The sequence below is a fragment of the Schistocerca cancellata genome, chromosome 4, assembly GCF_023864275.1.
Source record: "Schistocerca cancellata isolate TAMUIC-IGC-003103 chromosome 4, iqSchCanc2.1, whole genome shotgun sequence".
Lineage (NCBI taxonomy): Eukaryota > Metazoa > Arthropoda > Insecta > Orthoptera > Acrididae > Schistocerca > Schistocerca cancellata.
In genome coordinates, this window is record NC_064629.1 from 274,475,284 (window position 1) to 274,488,658 (window position 13,375).

Here is a 13,375-nt window from a genome sequence, read left to right on the forward strand (position 1 = left end):
CACAGTCTTCGCTGCAGTTAACACGTCCCGCCCTACACATTCCCTTCTACTGTTACTAGTCTGGTGTTCCGTAGCAATTGTCGGTCGTTCCTTAGCACTTGCCAGTTGTTGGTTAACAATTATCAGTTGTTCCTTAACAGTTGTCAAGCTATGCGAGATGGCGCCCAGCATAAAACACTCATTAATCAGGACAAGTTTACATATCAGAGAAAAGGACTTAATAGGGAGAAACGTGTCAGCTGACATCTATTATAATATTGGTGCTCAACTGACCACGTACTGCTGTCACAAAAACTAGGTGTTCGGACCACTCATAAAAGTCAATGGGCAGTTATTAACAAAATCAGTAACAGAAACAAACATAAAACATAGAATAGCAATAGACCCTTTTAAGACAAGTTAAGAATCACAGTTAGAAGCACATCGTTAATACATATGGTACGAGCACGAGATGATGGGAAAGGGGGGAAGGGGAAATTGAGGACAGAGAGTATGTTGCGGGGTGGGCAACAAACAATCCTAGTTCATGTAAAAGAGAGCAAGCGACATACAGCATTAGCAAACCTACAAACAGAGAAGAAAGACCAACTGTAAGTACGATAGGTACTGCACGATCACATACAGGTTGTAAACGATAATTGTTTACAACGTATCACCATGGTCACCTCCAGTGACACAGTTATATCAGGCGTGCTGTCAGCACATGATTCTTAGCTTCCACTCGTGTGAAATCATAATCCAGCAGTGTTGAAGGCTTCGGAAGTCTGGGCATAGCCATTCAAGCAGGCGGTCTGCACTTCATCAAAGGATAAGTAACAGTTCCACCCCCACCAAACGTCATACAGGTGACAATTGTGAATATTATTTATACCGGAATAGAAAAAGAACCTTCCTTCGTGGAGACACATCATGCGGGATGCGGGGTTGGCCGCCTGTCCCAAACTTAGGTGAAGGTGGTGAGGATAGACCCTAGCCTATAAAATTTCATATCTTTTCCTTTTTTTGAACAGACGGTTCTCTGGGAGTCAGTCATAAACGTGACGGTCGATTTACGACCAGTGATTTAGAACTTTGCATTTACACATTTCGCCTCTCTGCAGCTAGAGCTGGTAGCACTATACATCTACAGGACTTGAATTTTTTGTGCAATCCCCCAGCATCATCTACATACTTCGTGTATCGTTACTTCTGGACAATGGCAGAAAACACGTAACCCATGAACTTCAGTGTGGTTCCTTGCTATTTTCCTTTCCTGAAGGCTTCGAAAATTAGTTGAGTGTATCAGAGGTGTCTCTACTGTACGACACGTAACCATCTCATTTTTCAGCGATAATGTCAAAACAGATGTTGACCTCTAGCACGCCTATAGGTGAGACACAGATCTTCTGGTCACAACAATACGTTTTTCTTCCAATCTCCAGAATATTCACCAATTATCAGACAACATGTAAAGTTACATTTTCAACTTTCCTTGTTCTGACACACAAGCTGACATTAGACAGGGGCACATCATGCAAAATTTTCGTGAAATGATGATGATGTTTGGTTTGTGTGGCGTTCAACTGCACGATTATCAGCGTCTTGTACAAATTCCCAACCTTTGCTCAGTTCAGTCTATCACTTTCATGAATGATGATGAAATGATGTGGACAACACAAACACCCAGTCATCTCGAGGCAGGTGTAGATCCCATCTGTGAAATGAAATGTACGTGGAAATTAATGCTGGTTCACATTGAGGTAATGGTTTAGTCAACTGGTGAGTGATTTAGTAACTCTACTAAACGAGAAAGCGAGTGAGCGTACAAACACGTGTTAGTTGGCGATCAGGAGTCGACTGACGAGGAGTGAGCACTGCAATATTACTGGAGAGCGAGGGTGAATCAACCAACAGATCTTGTAGCTCAGCATATCCTGGACGAGGAGGAAAGATATTAAAAACATAGAGAACAGAAAATTCGTATAAAAATTAATCGGTCGAAAATATTTACGTGGAACAACTAATACGACATTTCACAAACACTTCTATTCTGTGTAAGCGGTAACAAACTTGACCTTCGTATTGATTTTTGCCTAAGTGTAGTTATTGGGACATAAATCGAGCATATACTTACAGTGTTGTAATCGCTTTTCCCAGGGTTTCACGTCCGCACGAAGTAATTATAATGGTTCCAATAACAAATAGAAACAGTGCACAATGTTTGTCTATTATTATTAGTCTGTAGCACAAAACAGAAACTCGCTTAGCTGTACTTCAAAACTGCCACTATCAATGTTGCCACCATATTCTTACTCAAAAACAATTGGAGTATGTCATCTGAAGCTGTGAAACCCAATCACCACCTGTCACTCCCTTCATTCTGCAAGAACTGGTGTAATCCATTGGAAAACGCTGACAGCTACTTTTATAATGGCAGCTTGTGGCGTCATTCTTATGGCGCCACTCAAGTCCTACGTCAGAGCTACAATGTGTCTTTTGAATCACATTATTATTTATACAACTTTAAACGACACTGAAGTCCAATTTCAGCAAGATTCAGTGGATCAAAATGAAGTTCGGAGACTCTCAGAGGCTATTGGTTCCGTTCGCATGCTAGTTATGATTATAATACACTAATTTAACCAGTCTGAATAGCGATGGAAGGACTAAAAATATTCAAAAACGAAAATCAATGCGAAGTAAAACTTATCAGAACGCGGCTAATATTTGGTATGACTTCTGCCCACTGTGAAACTGAATACAGACTCCTGGCGTTTCGAGCACGAAACGCAGTAAGGAAAGTATACAGGCGGAACTGAGGCGACTGGAGAATCATTCTAGCGACGACACAGAACAATGGGGAACTCCACTGACATAAACGATTTTGACGAAGGACGAATTGTTATGACCCTGCTTCTTAGATCAAGTACCTCGGGAAGGTGTAGCTGGAAGGGTGTTTCTATGCTGCTGTCGTCAGTACATGTGCAAAGTATTTGAAGGACAGTGAAACGACGAGTAGGCGACAGGGTGTTGGACGTCCGCGCCTTATCCACAGGATTGCTCTTTCTGTCAAGCAAGACAGATGGCGAGCAATGGCAAATCTGGTGATAGAGTACAATGATGCTGCAGGCACAAGAGTTTCGTGTCACATCCGCCAGAGAACATTGTTGAACATGGGCAGTAGTAGACGTGCCATAAGTATTCTCATGTTGACCCAATGACGTAGTCAGTTACTACTGTAGTGGCACAGAAGCATCGAGGCATGACCGTGGATTCTCGTCGAATGAATCACGTTTTTTGCTATACCATATCGATGGTCGTCTCCGCATACGCCGTCATCTGCGGGAATACCTACTAGAAACAAGGACCTCGCCACTGAAGCAGGCCACTGGGGCAATATTATACTATGAGGACCTTCATCTGGGCTTCCATGGGACCTGTGATTATAGCCGAAGGCACCGTAACAGCTGTAGACTATGCGAACATTATTCTGGGCGCCGGCCGGGGTGGCCGTGAGGTTCTAGGCGCTACAGTCTGGAGCCGAGCGACCGCTACGGTCGCAGCTTCGAATCGTGCCTCGGGCATGGATGTGTGTGATGTCCTTAGGTTAGTTGGGTTTAATTAGTTCTAAGTTCTAGGCGACTGATGACTTCAGAAGTTAAGTCGCATAGTGCTCAGAGCCATTTGAACCATTATTCTGGGCCACCTACATTCCTTGATGCTTGATGTCTTCCTCGACGGCAATACACTAGCGATTCTGCGTGAAGTGGATTCAACAAGTTCTTGATAGGTTCCCGAAGGTATGCGACACCAGGTGTCTACGCACAGATCACACAGTCCCCGCAAATTACGGCCTTTGGTTTGTGGGCGCGGACCAGGTGTTTCCCAATGAGATCTGATTATGCGAATTTGGTGGAGAAGACATCAACTTGGGCTCTCTATCATGCTCCTCAAACTACTATTGTACGATTTTGACTGAAAGATATGTAGTTCACCACGTAGCTGATATGGGAGATTATAACATGCGAAAGACTCTTTTTTTACTGAACATTTTTTGTATCGTTCGAGAGAGACTGCAAAGCATCCACTGGTGGGTCAACCAACGATTTCTGTGAACACCTGCAGGTGCTTGGAATTGTGTGTGGGCGCGCGGAGAATCAGCAGGCCGACTACCGGCGTTCTTTGTATGATCACACTTTGCAGCTCGTCGTAGCGGTATTGCTGGCAGACGGGACGTCGGGAGCCTAAAGCTGACTTCCTTGTTGATGTTGAGCTGCTTCAGGGTATCCATCACCACTCGTATTTTGCCGTAGCGCTCCCAATTTTCCAGAGTGGCCGCAGTATTCAGAACTTTCGTAGGGCCCACCAAGGATCCCGTTAAAGCTCTCAACACTGAATTCCTGTACGAGGCAGTCCGCGCGTGCGTTGCCGTCTGCACGTGGGAAACGGCAAAAGCCTGTTAACAACTGCAGTATTCAGCTCTCTGCTTCCCTGCCGTGCAGTAACCGCTACCTGTGTCCCTACGCTTAAAAGCTGCTTCAAACTGGGCCAGTAATGTCAAGTGAGTTAGTATCTGAACGTGTGTATGATTGTCTTTATTCAAACAGTTCAGTGAACAAGTGTAGGGATCCGATTTAGTAATTCGAATAATATCAGCTTCCTCCATCCCACCTCACTTACCTCTGTCCCATCACTGCACAGTATTTAAAACAATCTCTTTAATAGAATATACTAGTGGCCTGTACTGATTCGTCTCTCTCTTTCCATTCATCTATTTCTTGCAGATTGGCAACATGACTCGTAGGAGTAATGATATTCTACTACAATTCTTTTGTATTCTCTGCTCTTTTTCTCAATCTAAGACCGATGCAAACACGCATCAGACGGAAGGCTCGTTCTTCATCATAACGTAAATTTTTGCCTAGTGAAAGTAGGTTATAATGTAACATAACAGACAGATTAGCCCGTTTTACAGAGCGGGCAAATCTCTGTCCTTCATTTTCTATGACGAGACCAAATCCTTGTTACCTACTCGTGGATTCATCGTCCTCTAACCATTTTCCATACATGCTCACTACAGTAGCACGTGAACCAGCTTCGTCTTTTCAGAGATACTGGCTCCCAGGCGCCGGGCTATAGAAATACGCTCTTTGTCAGAATCGTGTCTGTCAGTAGATCTATCCATTTGTGGCTCGTATCGTCGTTAGAATGATTCCCCGTTCGTCTCTGCTACGCTTGTCCTCATGTGCTTTCCTTGCCGTTTAACGTGCTGTCTACGTCTCCAGGCGACATTCAATATGCCGGTGGGCAGTGGTCATCAGTATAAAACTATTTTATTAAAACACATTTTATGCGTTAAAAATTGCTATAGAATTTTATTTGCTTGTTATGTTCCACTCTGGTCTGCTTAACATTACTACTGGCTTGAGGTGCAAAATTGACATTTTTTTTTTTGGTACAATGTTAACAAAGCTTGCCTGTCCCTCGCACCAAGTGTAACAGACAAACAATCGGATTTCGTTGAAAGTAAGACTAGTCATAATCTAATTCACTCAGTTCTGCTTTTGCGTTCCTTTTTCTAATTTTCAGCCAAAAACAGGCAACCGAGCTGCATCCACTATATCAGTCGATTCGTCCACGTTATGCGGAAAAATAGCTGCAGGGATCGAAGTCAATGTTAAATTGTGAAGTACGTCATAACACATAACCTCAAACCTCCTGATTACTGTATTTTCAAAAAGCTGTACGGATGTAATAGCAAACATTATCTCAGTTTTATTTTTGAAACTATCAAATAATGAATCTGCAGCTTCTAAAAATGCAGTTTTGATTAATTCCTCGTCTTCGTACAGTTCTCGTTCTGTGCAAGAATTTTTGATTGTCAGTCAAACGCCTCAGTTACTGCCGTATACTTGTCTGATGAATTTAAAAATGTTGATAGTTGAGCATAAAGTTTGGATTGTAGCTGCCTTGCCTTTACTTTCCGTAGAGCAGAATCCAGAGGGAAATCCTATTCAGTCCCCGAGAAAACAGTTTTGAAGTGACTTTCTAGGTTCTGTTTCTTCCCAGCTGATACACTTGCATAGCACAGTAAACACACACGATGCATCAAACTATCTCCGTCAACAAATGTCTGAATAACCCGATAAATATTACGTGCACAGACTCAGGCGTGTACAATCAACTGTAAGGTCGACAATGTAGTGTTCTTGAGCAGGCGGAACAAGCAATTGTCGCGAGGGCGGTCTGAGCTCAGTGCAGCAGTTCAGGTTAGCCGACCTGAGCGTTACCACGAACTATCGAAAATGTCCACGTGATTTAGCGATCAATGCTCTACCACGTTTCAGCGCATTTCCGTAAAGTATGCGTGCCTGCTTTAATGTTCAACTTATTCAGATATGCTAGTGTGTGCTCATTCTCTCCCAACAAATGTCGCTCTGTTAGGTTTACAGAACCCATCCTAGGCACAACATTCCCAACTGTTGTGTCACGACGCTTTACTGTATGGAATCTGTCGCGAAAGTTTCTTCTTTCTTTTTAGTGTGACTGTAATAATTTATAATCAATTCAGAGACAGTCTGCACACGTCAGCGCCTGAAGTGGAGGGCTACTGTCCGTTCTGTTTGTCGGTAATTCGAGCGATGGTAGAAACCAAGAATGGTGGGTACTATGCTCTTCTCATTTGGGGAGAACGAGAGTAAAAATCTCCTCGTCACGACCAGTTTGTGTATATGGTTCAAATGGCTCTGAGCACTATGGGACTTAACTTCTAAGGTCATCAGTCCCCTAGAACTTACAACTACTTAAACCTAACTAACCTAAGGACGTCACACACATCCATGCCCGAGGCAGGATTCGAACCTGCGACCGTAGCGGTCGCGCGGTTACAGACTGTAGCGGCTAGAACCGCTCGGCCACCCCGGCCGGCGTTTGTGTATACACGACCCAAGAAGGCCAGTGGTGCAACATTGTATTTCAATTTTATGAGGAAGACACCTGGTAATATACAGTAATTCTGTTGAACTCATCACTCTTTTCATAAATCAGAGATCGATTGCAAGCGATCGACGTACATGAACTCGATTGCTTCAGATGAAAGCTCCTTTGTAAAGTATAAAATAAAATGTTACCTAATAAAAGTGGATTCTGATGCAGCAGAACAGAACATTACAGACAGTTTTTGGTACAAATAGTCGTACTACGTATATTTAATATATCAGCTCCCATTCTGTAATTCAAATTTCCGCTTTTGGATTCCTTTTTAGGAATTATACTTAACATTGAGCCATCTCTTATTGCCAGTGACGTAATAGGTTTTATGGGGGATAGTTCTCGTGACTAATCCAACCTATGCTGATTCGGGAGGGAAGTTCAACTTAATTTTGACAGTGTTTTAGGAAAGCCTTCTGAAACAATTGAGATACAGGGGTGGACAAAACTCTGGAAACACCAACGCACAACACATTTCCATGCCTAATACGCTGCAGGAAAACCGTTGGCGTTCAAAACAGCTTCCAGTCGTCTTGGAATGGATAAGGACAGGTGCTATATGGTTTTGAAGGGAAACGTATACCATTTTTCCTGCAATATAGTAGCATGTGCAGGTAAAGATGATGAAGTTGAAAAGCGACCAGGCAACTTCTCTCCAAAGTAGGGTGCAAAGGCTCAATAATATTGAGATATGTTGAATGTGGTGGCCAGAGTAGATGCGACAATTCACCCTCACGCTCACAAAACCAGTCCTGGGCGATACCAGCTGTGTGAGTATGGGTCATGTCGTCTTAGAACACAGCATCACCATTTGGGAACAGACTTTGTACCACTGAATGAACCGAAATGGCCACATATTCCTTGGCAGTAATGATACCTTGCAGTGTAAACATTGGTCCCATGGAATACACCGATATGGCTGTTCAAATCATCATCGAAGTCCCGCCATGTTTCACACTTGGGACGTAGACTTGGAAACAGTGTGAAGCAAGACCCATCTGACCAAATGACTTTCTTTCATTGCTTCATAGTGGACTTTCTATGGCTTCGGCACCACGTTTTCCTTTTATGAGTATTTGCATCAGTGATGAGTAGTTTTGTAATTCCAGCTTGCCCTGCCATTCCCTGCTTATAGAGCTCCCTTCGTGTTATTTTGATTCTGACAGGTTCGCGAGTGCTACAGTCAGTTCTGCAGAATCTTTTACAGCTGTCATCCTCTAATTTTTCGTCACAATCCTCTTCAGTAACCTACCTGTCACGATCACTCAACACACACTTTCATTCTCATTGTGACTTAGTAGATAATGTTTTTCCTCTTTCCCTTACACTGTATAAATCATGGGATATGGTGCCTCTCGAAACACCAAACACTTCAGCTCCACTTGTTCTGGAAGCAAACACCATACGAACACAAATAAACTGCCCAAGTTCGAAGTCACTTGGCTCCGATATAATGCAGCCATAAACATTGTGAACATTTGAGAGATTGCAGGACAGTCTCACTTCTAATACGGTGTTGTGCTGCGTAATATTCTTAGGGAAGTTGGTCTTTATATAAAAAAAAGAAGGCTCTGAGCACTATGGGACTTAACATCTGAGGTCATCAGTCCCCTAGAACTTAGAATTACTTAAACCTAACTAACCTAAGGATATACCACACACCCATGCCCGAGGCAGCATTCGAACCTGCGTCCGTAGCGGTCGCGCGGTTCCAGACTGAAGCGCCTAGAACCGCTCGGCCACACCGGCCGGCGGTCTTTATTACTTGGTTGTTATACCTGGATATGATCTGACTTCATACATCACGATGAAATGGTGGGCAGTAGTTAATGCTCTGGCTTGTGTGCTATAGTGAAGGAATAGTGGTAAGCTTTACCTGCATTCAAAGGAAGAGGGTGCCCAACTGTTCGGCGGCTGAGGGCCAAGGGGATCGTCTTTTCTGTGGAACCTGGGTGAAAACATTTGTGGACTGCCAAGTTCCACGGTCTCATTGTGCAGACACGTTGGATGGCGCAGGTCGGTCGGCGGCCGCGCCCATGCAGGCTGACTAGTGCCGAGGAGTCGCCGCTGCAATGGGCAGAGCATTGAAGACCGGCAATAAAGCAGAAGATGGATCCTTGTTATGCAGGAAGTCAATGAGACGACTGTGTGTTTCTGCGAATTTCCGTGGGATAGGTCAGTGGTGTCCAGACGTCCAGATTCTGTTACAAAACATATTTGTGAAGGCGTGATGCTTTTAGCGAGTTTATGGCCGTTCTTTGGAAAGTTCGAAATGGACACAACAGGGGAGATAACGATCTTTTTATGGAGGGCTGTGGTTCCATCCAGGTCATGTTTTAGCAAACGCGCAGGAAAGAATTCGCGAAGCTGAATCGTTTTTCCTTTAATCCCAATTAACTTTAAAGTCTTTGGTTGGTCAAATCTGTGTATGCAGAGCAAGGGGCGCTCTCCCAGCTTCGAATGCCGCGCTCGTGACTGGTTTGTGCTAATGTGGGAGTGGTCTAAGATGTAAATGTGCTACGCTACCGAGCTGGCGAGGAAAGCTGATAGAAAGAGAAGAGGCACTCTTGTACTGGCGCTTCACTGGTAAAGAACTGCAGGTCTTTACCTAAATGGTGAGACTTGTATCCTTTGCTAGTGTGATACTTAGAGCCTGTGCCAGCCACCATCTGAACCATCAGAGGTACTGCTTCTAGCATCACACACACAACGAGTGATGCGTGGGTGTACTTATTTGTTTTGAGTCGGCCGTCGAAACATTTGACGTATTCCATCACACATAGTCGTGGCGTGGAGTCATATTGATTTGGCAGACCAGCAAACAGGTCCACCTGCACTCTGGAATCCATCGGGGTTTCAGAGGCGCGTCATTAATAACAGATTGCTGCTTTCCATGACTCCTGTCGCCGAACGCATCGTGGTGTGCCGGCCTGACCAGCAGGAGTGTAAAGTATTCGCTACTATGGCATAGGGTTCAACATATGCTTCTTAGCACCCTGTTCTTTGGAACCATATTTTTCTTTATGGAATAGTAGAGTACAGATGCTTGATAGTAGCGTAGTTTTTGGGCCATGCCACGGATTCACAGATAAATCGATTAGTGTGTCATGTGTCGATCCCCAGCTGATCACTTTGTCCACCATAGACCGCATATTAGTGAAAACGTTTGTCAAATAAAAATGTTTGTGAGATGTTTCTTTAGCCATTTTTTTCGTCTTGTGATGTTAAGAATGAATAAATCTATTGTTATTTAGACCACAACTTCTCCCATTGTTCTGATTAACATTACCTTTCCCATTTTTATTAAAGTCTTGATTACAATTGAAAGTAGGAGGCTTGTACATTGTTCTACATTTATTTTCAAGCATGAATTTCTCGCAGTGTTCCCATATTTTTATCCAACCCCTGCAGCACGTAGGCCCGTCCACTGTGCCAGTAAATATCGTGGCCCAACACTTGTTAGTCAATTCTTTGTATCTCCATCCTTGTAGTATATGGTTACACGGACTTCGGCTGTTCAATGTGAAATGAAAATTAAAACACCTGCAGCCATTTCTTTTGCATTTAATTTGATTACTCAACGAGTGTCAGTGTTTCATTACACCATCTACAGGCCACTTGACCAACGTAAATTGGGAGGAATCCAATCTCGTGTGCAGTTGTAACAGGACCCAGTATTAATTAACCGTTGTCTACAGATCTTTGGTCTACATGACAGTATCACTTCGTTAGTCAACCGACGACTCGTCGGTTCGTTCGGTTCGTCGGTTGATGAATGAAGTGATAATGTCGTGTAAACCAGAGATCTTCGAACACCTGTTATTTAATATTTTCTCCTCTTTGTGACTTACGTTCGTCAAGGGACCTGAAGATGGTGTGATGGAACACCGAAACTGGTTGCGTAAATAAATTAAATGCAAACGAGATGGTTGCAGGTGTTTTAATTTTTATTTCAGTTGACCGCCAGTCTCGCTAAGCCTTTGTAAGGTGCCACTAACCAGAATAGTGGTTCAGTAGCATAATTTACAAATATTTCGACCTAACTCGCTGAGCTACGATGAAATGAAGCCCCTGCCGCTGCATTTGCCATTTAGCGATGACAGGCGTAAGGCTGATCGACTTTCGCGTCACGCCTTCGCATTCTCCTTACGAAAATTCCCTGACACTATATGCTTACGACACGTACAGCATCTGTGTTGTTTCAAAGCAAAATGATAGACGTAACTGAGGCACCATTGCACTTCCATTGTTTAGGATGATGTTTCAGTACCCCATAAGTTATCCATTGAAGTGTTCCACAGAACAATTCGAAATTTGCGTAACAACAACAGCCATATTACCGGCTGTACCGATTTCTTCTCACGACACTTCCGCAAATATTATCATTAATACACTGAAGAGCCAAAAAAAAAAAAAAAGCACTCCTGTCTAATACCGCGCAGGGCCCCAGCGAGCACGCAGAAGTGCCGCAAAACGACGTGTCATGGACTCTAATGTCTGAAGTAGTGCTGGAGGGAAATGACACCACGAATCCTGCAGGTCTGTCCATAAATTCGTAAGCGTACGAGGGGGTGGAGATCTCCTCGGAACAACACGTTGCAAGGCATCAGAGATATGTTCCATAATGTTCATGTCTGTGGAGTTTGGTGGCCAGCGGAAGTATTTAAACTCAGAAGACTGTTCCTGGAGCCACTCTGTAGCAATTGTGGATGTGTGGGGTGTCGCATTGTCCTGCTGGTATTGTCCATGTCCATCGGAATGCACTACGGACATGAATGGATGCAGGCGACCAGACAGGATGTTTACGTACGTGTCCCCTGCCAGAGTCGTATCTAGACGTATCAGAGGTCCCATATAACTCCAACTTCACGCGCCTCACACTATTACAGAGCCTCCACCATTCTGAACAGTCCCCTGTTAACATGCAAGATCCATGGAATCATGAGGCTGTCTGCATACCAGTACACGTCCACCGGTTCGATACAATTTAAAACGAGACTCGTCAGACCAGGCAACATGTTTACAGTCATAAATGCAGTAATCAAGGGTACACGAGTGGGTCTTCGGCTCCGAAAGCCCGTATCGACGATGTTTTGTTGGATGGTTCACACGCTGACACTTATTGATGGCCCAGCACTGAAATCTGCAGCAATTTGCGGAAGGGTTGGACTTCTGTCACGCTGAACGATTCTCTTCAGTCGTCGTTAGTCCCGTTCTTTCAGGATCTTTTTCCGGCCTTAGTGATGTCGGAGATCTGATATTTTACCGGATTCCTGATATTCACGGTACACTTGTGAAACGATCGTACGGGAAAATCCCCACTTCATCGCTACGTCGGAGATGCTGTGCCCCATCGCTCGTGCGCTGACTGTAACATCACGTTCAAACTCATTTAAATCTTGATAACCTGCAATTGAGGAAGCAGTAACCGATCTGACCACTGCGCCAGACCCTTGTTGTCTTATATAGGCGTTGCCGACCGCAGCGTCGTATTGTGCCTGCTTACATATCTCTGTATTTGAGTACGCCTGCCTATAGCAGATTCTTTGACGCTTCAGTGTAGCAAAAGGGACGAAAGCAGACGAAATCAAAGCATCTGCAATTGTAACCTAGCAAAACGTGTTGCTATAACTCAAAAACTAATAAAAAGTGAAAAATTACAATAGCAAATGCGAAATCACACAAAAATTTAAACTTAAAACACAAGGCTAACACAGTCTCAAAAGTCTTGGAATTCTCCCGACTGGCATCTTGCCATTATTGATATCGATAACAGGGAAAAATCGTCGAGATTCTCGGTTCTCGGAATGAATGAGCTATCTACAGAGATAATTAAGTTTGTGCGGAACCCTCGGACCGCGAGTCCTACTCGCATTTGTCCAATTTTTTTGGTTACCCGTTCACATCCTGAACTGAAGTTCCTCCTTGACAACTCTTTCTATTCCATAGAAGAGTTTCTATTATTGTAATGTGTGAAAGGTAGTGTACAGGAATTACTAAATCACATCTGTATGTCTTAAAAAAATAAAGAAAAGGAAAGGCCTTGTAAATGATCAACTTGTAGGAGTATTTACAAAATAATTTGTGATGGTTATATAAAACGGCTCGTTCCACATTATTACCATTTATCGTGCAAATGATCCATGGAACACGAAACTACCAATTTAACTAGTTAACTCTCCCGGACAAAACCTATTATGTCACTGTGAATAAAGAGTGGTTCCGACTTCCAGTACATGTTAGTACAGCTGGGGATAAATTTTAAAAGAGAAACCAAACATGAAAATTTGAACTTCACGAAGGAAGCTGTTAAGGTAAATGCAAGTAAAAAGACCGATATCGAAATGGACGAAAAATTTCAATCAGTTTTATGCAGTGGCCAAAAGTGACTGTTATGTCACAGAAT